Genomic DNA, 6,825 nt, shown 5'->3' on the forward strand with positions numbered 1-6,825 from the left:
GGAAGAAGCTGGTGAGTATGAGTGTGTGCAAGTGTGCAAGAGAAGCTGCATAAATTCATGTGAGCTTGTAGGTTAAGGTCAGTGAGTAGGTCTGAAGCTGCTGGTTGGAGGTGGTCACCTCCATGGCCTCTGTCCTCAGAGAGTGTCGGGATAATGAACTGGAAGGCTCCCCCTACCCCAGGGCTGGGCCAAGGCTTGCCTGTTGACTACCACATTCTGCTGAGGCTGTCCATCAAATGCTGGAGACCCTGACATCCAACACTTGTCTAGGATGAGCTCCATGGAGGTGTCCTCATAGGTCATCAGTTCCACCTCAAAGAAGAGGGGCTCGGACACCTGTTTGCTGGCAATGATGTCTCCCTTGTAGAATTCTGAGAAAGTGTGATCTTAGAGAAAGAGAGAGCTGGGGACTGGGAGCTGAAAAGGAGGCTTCTCCCCTTCCCTCTCCAATTCCTCCCCCCCCCCCATTTTGCAGATCCACAAATAGACTCAGAAGGAAAGTATCAAACAGGGAGTAAATGAGAGCTAGATTTGAACCCAGGCCCTGCCTCCCATAGCACAGTCTTACCTTTAGATACCCTTGATTGTATCTCCAGTGTTTGCCTGGCTTGCCTGGGCCCTACAGGGAGATAGGGAGAGAGGGTTGCCATTCCAGGACAGATGCAGTCATGAGAAGGTGACCCTTCCTCACCATCACCCACCTCTCACGTGAGCCTGCTGTACCATCGTCCCATCACCACAGGTGAGAAGGGGCTGACTCCGAGGCTGGCTGTCCAGTTTCATCCCCTGGGTCAGGGACTCCTTGGTCTGGTAGTGGCAGAGCAGTGTTAGTCTGAAACAGGAAGGGAGAGGCCCTTGGGGTCATCGTGCACCCTACTGGTCTCCCCACTTCTGGGGCCATCTCAGGTTGGACCAGAGTTGGCCCTGGTCACCACTCTGCTTCCCTCCACAAGAGATGGAGGATGAAAAGAGTCTGGCAGTCGGGAACCTGAGCTTTCAGAGCTTCTGTCCTTCTTTCTGTCCCCCACTTTGGGACTTGATCTACACTAGACCTGGAGAAACCATTGCTGACCATCTGATGATGTCCTCAATCTCTCCATCAAGCCCTTTTGTCTTAAGTAACTCCTTGCTTGGGCTAAGCTAGAGAAGCCAGAAGTGTGAAAAAAGATGGGTCTTCTCAAGTGATGGGTTACAGCAATCAGATTAAGGATTTGTATCATCCATGACAATGAAAATGGTAGCAGCTGGTTCTCTTTTGAAGATGGATCCAAGGGATCATGAAGTGGTTTGGTCATGAGTATCCCTTTTGTGACCTATAGCTTAGTGTGCACAGAGAGAGGCCCAAACCTGATCCAGGAGGGTGGCTCCTACCTGTACTCTGGGTCTCTGGTGATGGTGGGTACATCTCCTAGGCGAAGGGCCTCTCTCTCTTAGGTAATCTCATTTTCATAGACAAGATGGTCACCTTCAATCTAAAGAAACAAAGTTCGCTTAAGGAAGTGCCAGATAGGGAAGCACCTTTAGAGGTCAAATCTAATTTCCTTATTTGAGGTCTGGGGAAACCAAAGCCCAAAGTGGCCAACCTAGGGTCCAACTTTAGTTCAAAGCTCTTTCTATTGCATTATACCAAAAGTAAGGGGGTCAAAATGGAGGGGCCATGGGGTGGGAAGGATGGCAGAACCATCAACTTTACCCTCACAGAGGTCCCACAGTTGGTGATGTGAAATCAGAAAAAGCACCGGTCTTGGCTAGATTCTCTAGGTTTGCAAGTACGGTCTTTGAGTGTGGCCTTGCCCATGTCAATAGAAGGGTCTATCTTCATGAGGGCAGACACAGCTATGGTCCTGTTGGGAAAACACACTAAAGATAAGCTGAGAATTATCCTTTTATGTCCCTACCTAGGTTCATGGCTGGTTAATGTGCTTATATCTGGAGAACCTGCCTGTCAGGATTGACCCTAATTTCTGTTGCATCCTGTGATGGAGCTGGCTTCCCCCTGCTCTTCAACCTCTGCCCACCTAGATCTTCCCTAGATTTACATTTTGGGCCCAGATGTACAAGCAGTGATGAGACTTTGAAAGAACCTTGCTGACCCAGCACTGCATTTGAGGGTTGGGGCCAACATTAAATTGGTTCATGGTCTTTTACCACGTAACCCTCAGAATCCTTGGAGACAAGTTCTCCTAGAGCTTGGTCAAGTAGCTAATGATTTAGCTACAAAAGGGTTCCTACCCATGGTTGAGAGGAAAATGGACTAGATTTCAAAATTCCAGAACCAAGATGGCCCTGGAAGGGAAGAGAAGTGGGACCTGAATTGGTTGTCTGTCTAGGGGAACTCTAAAGGATGAATCTAGCTTGGTGCTTGGAGAAGAAAGCATGATGGGCCCAAGCCTTACCTACTTACCAATGAAATCTGAAGACACTTGGTAGTCACAATTAACCGAGAAGATATCCAAGGTCTCCAATGTTTCTGCTTTCTTCAGAGCTACATCAAGCCTTGCTTGGACTCTCTGGAGAGAGATATCCTGAAAGTCCCATGAAAGGTAGTCATATTAGAGTCTTTAATGGGGAGGGTGAAGGGCAAGCAAGGTGACCTGGTCCTGTGACTGCATGGCTGAGGATGATGGGGGAGCAGAGGTGACTTCCTAGGATAACTGCACCAGCTGGCCAACCCCTTCTGAGCTCTGAGCACTAAGCTCCAGGGATGTTGGGTTCCTAGGTTCCTCCTCACTCATCTAGTCCAGTCTATACCTGAAAAAGAATTCTCTCTATAGCATCTGACAAGTTGGTATCCAGATACTCCTGGAAGGAGAGCTTGTCCCCTTCCAAGATTGCCTGCTGTACTTCTCAACCAGTTCCCTTTATACCTTGATTGTCCTCCCTGCATCTCCTTCCCATTTTTCCTTAGTTCTTTCTTCTGAGGCCAAGCAGAAGGAGCCTAATCTTTTCTATAGGACAAAGCCCTTTCCACATCTGAAGATAACCAGCCTCCCACAACTCTTCTCTTGTTCCTTCAACTAATCCTCACATAGATTGAGCCCAAAGCCACTTGGTACCCTGCCTTCCCAGAGGCCCTTGAGTCCTTCTAAAAATGGGATATCCAGTATCCAATGGTGACTGTTCAAGGCAGCCAAGACAAGACATCTGCCTCATGCCCGCTTCTTGGGGCTCTGGCTTCTCAGTGCAACCTAGGACCCAGGTTCACTTTGTCAGACCATGGCGCCCTCTAAAGTCTGAAATCTTTTCCAGACTCACTGCTGTCTAGTGTTATCTGTGCCATCCTGTATGTGGGAAGTAAATGGCTCACTTAGCCCAATGAAGTTTCACCTTTCTTGATTTGGCCCAAGATTCTAGTTTATTAAGAATTTTCTTTTCCTTTTTTAAAAAAATAAGTCAGTGTTTGATAGTTGGCTTTTCAAGCTTTGAATCCCCTGCAGAGTTGTTTAACTTGTGATCTATACATTTCTTTAAATCTTTGAGAAAAATCAGGAAATACCATGGCTCTTGGGGAGGGGGCTAGAGACCATCTTGCAAGTTGGCAAACTATTGGCTCAGACCCTTTGGGCCTGGCCATTCAGTCAATTTCAAATAAAGCTTCTATGTACCCCCACTTGGCTCACATCTTCCCATCCCATCCAAAAGGTTGAAGGAGATTTTAATTATGTTTAGCTAGAAATTAAGCAATTTATTAACATTCCTTGAATCTCATCAGGAGTGTTCAGAAGGACAGTTTTGTCATTTTTGCTAAAATGGTACTGGTCATCATGACTGTTGTCCCCTTTTCCCTGGACTAAATAGCCCTTTTCGGGTCTGATCCCACTGCACAGATTGAGAGTGGACAGGTTCCATAAGGGTCCTCAGTACCAACACTAGGATGTTTGGAATGGCTTCGGAACATGGCGTGCTTAGTGCTTTGGTCAGTGTGGGGTCTATTGGTTTAGATCCTCATCCTCTCTTGACTTGTTCAAAGCTATTGCCAAGACCTATTGACTTCTTCCTCATGATATAATTTGAACCTGCCCCCCACTCTCCTCCGCTCTTACCCCCAATCTCATCCTCTCACACCTGGACTGTGGCAACAGCTGCTGGGGGTCTCCCCCACTCCAGTCCATCATCTGTTTGGCCACTAAAGGGATCCCTGGGAGTTCAGGCAGGATCATGTCACCCCAATGGCTCCCTATTGCTTCTAAGATCACATACAAAAGACTGTTTGACAGTGAAAGCTCTTCATCATCTCTTCACCTCTCTCCCCTTCCAAGATTTTTCCCAACTTACTTCCCAACATGGTCTCTGCTCTATTGACACAGGACTTTGGGCTGTTCCTTGAAGAAGAGCCTCGTCTCTCCATCTCTTGGGCATTTTCTCCAATTTCCCCTCATCCCCAGACTGCTCTTCTGTCTCATCTCCTCCTGTGGACCTTCCTTCAGGTTTTCACTAGAACCCACCTCCTGCAAACCCTCTTCATTCCAGGGCCTTCCTTCAGTTGATGGCTTCCTATTTATCCTGTCATAGTTTGCTTTCTATGCCTGTGGTCTCCCCACATTAGATCATAAGCTCCTTGAAGGCAGGAACTAGTCTTTGCTTCTTTTTTGAGTCCTCCATACTTAGCTCTGGGCCTACTGTGCAGTAGGCATTTAATAAATGTTGATAATATGACTAAGGGTCCTAGAACTGAGACAGACTTTTGAGGACCTTCCAACACAGGGCTAGTGAATGCCAGGCCCATGGGCCATAAATCATTTGCACTGGTACTGCCAAGGCAACTGCAGGCAGGACTTGAAACTCGATAAATCTAGGGGCTTTTAAAGGGTGAATCAATTAAACATTTGACCAAATCTAGCAGGCTAATTTTTAAGTTGATAATTTTGCATGGCCCATGAATGATATAAACATCCTGGCCCTTGGCAAAATAAAATAAAAAGGTTCCCCACCTCTGTTCTGACAGAAGGGAACCATCCAGATGGAGACCCAGACAAACTACAGATTCCCAAGTATCCATTGGTACTTGGCTCACATGGCAGGGCTTCTCAACCAGCTTGACCTATATCCCACATACCTCATATGTGATCCCTTTGGAGAAGGTGAGTAGCATTGGTGGTCAGGAGATACCCCTTGGGGAGGGTTGAGGTGGGGCTCAGCAGCTGGTTGCCAACATAGAGATGCCAATGCAGTTGTCGTCCAGCCATGGGGATAGTGAGGGTCATGTTTTCCCTGTCACAGGTGCCGGTAGCTTGGGGAAGCTCTGGGGAGAAGCGAGGGCAGTAGTGACCCCTCAATAGTCTTCCTAAAATGGGGTCAGACATATGGAATCAAGCCAGGCCCTAGGTGTGGAAGCTGATTCGGCTTGTGCTCAGACAAGCTCCCACTTAGATAATGCTTAGCCCCTTCCCTCCAGCCCCATTAGGTAAGAAGGTCAGAGGTTCTCCGGTTCTCCTTTATAAGAGATAAGGACACCAGGGTCTGGAATGGAAGTGGGACGGCTCCTTCCCACACCTGCCGGGAGGAGACTTGGGCTCAGCTCCAAGGCTGGTGCTGCCCCCAGGGCAGCAACGAATAGCTAAGGTGCAGAGTTCCAGGCACTGTGCCAGTCATCTGGAGGGATGGAGTAGAGATGCAGTCATGCCCACTGGTGGCTGGCCGCGCAGGTTGTGGCTTCATGAGCTGCCCACGGCTTCCCTGCAAGCTTGTGAGGACACGCTGCCTCACTCCCCTGGAGGCTCTGGGAGAAGAAGCATGCACCAGGTTCTCCGTGGACCCTCACCCACATCCTCCAGGACGCATTCTGCCTCTGCAGGCTGATGGAACGGCTTCTTCTGAGCACCCACTCTCAAGGCGAAGTCTACCAGGAGGGCGTATTTGGTTTCATTTCTATTCACATACTGGAAGAAACAAAGGAAGAACCTTTGGGACAGTTGTTGGTGAAATCAAAACTGGCCAAGTCTTTGGTGTCTTTAACCTGAGAATCTGGGTTCTTCCAACATCTATTCTAGCCAGGCAGAGGAGGAGGAGGGAAGTTCCATGGTACAGCAGATAGAGCGCTGGGTCTGCAGTCAGGAAGATGTGAGTTCACATGTGGCCTAAGACTTTTACTAACCGTGTGACCTTGGGCAAGTCACTGGGTTTAATAACTGTGTGAACCCAGGGCAGTTTTCTCAGTTTCCTTATTTGTAAAAGGAGAGTAATGATAGAACCTTTGTGAGCCCACATAGCCAGAAGTCATCTAGGAATTCCCTCCAACTTCTAGGAGACAGGCATTTTCCTGTTCCTAAAGGATTTTAGGGTGAAAGTTTTGGGGGAGCCCAATTTAAAAGAACCATCAGCAAAGCTCTTGACCCCATTATCTTCCCATGTGACTTTGGCCACCTTCCTTCCTTTCTGTGGTCTTTGGACCTTTCCTAGCCCCCATCAGTCTAAAGGGGTGGATGACGGATAATTCTTGTACTCCACATCTCCTCATTTTTATAAAAGATTTTCCCTCAGATATTTCTGTACAACACTAGTTTTGATTTTACATTCAGTCACTGACTTAGTACTGCTCAATTTTCTTTTGGGGGAGGGATCAGCCAAGTCCTCCTTCCTGGGAGGTCTTCCTGGAACCCACCTCATTTGGCTTTGAGGTCACCCCTTCCACATCCTGGTGGAGAGAAGGAATCCCTACTGCTCCCAGCTCTCCTGGAGAAGCTAATTTTTGGTAGGGAAGTCTCAAAGTGGTTGGACCCCTCAAGGTGGCTGGACCCCTCACCTCTTTCAGCACATTAGGGTCATCAAAAGGCACTTCCAGTAAAAATCCTTTGGTTCCATTGGGGAAAGGGATCTCGCACACCT

This window comes from Macrotis lagotis, chromosome 1, assembly GCF_037893015.1.
Source record: "Macrotis lagotis isolate mMagLag1 chromosome 1, bilby.v1.9.chrom.fasta, whole genome shotgun sequence".
NCBI classification, from domain to species: Eukaryota; Metazoa; Chordata; class Mammalia; order Peramelemorphia; family Peramelidae; genus Macrotis; species Macrotis lagotis.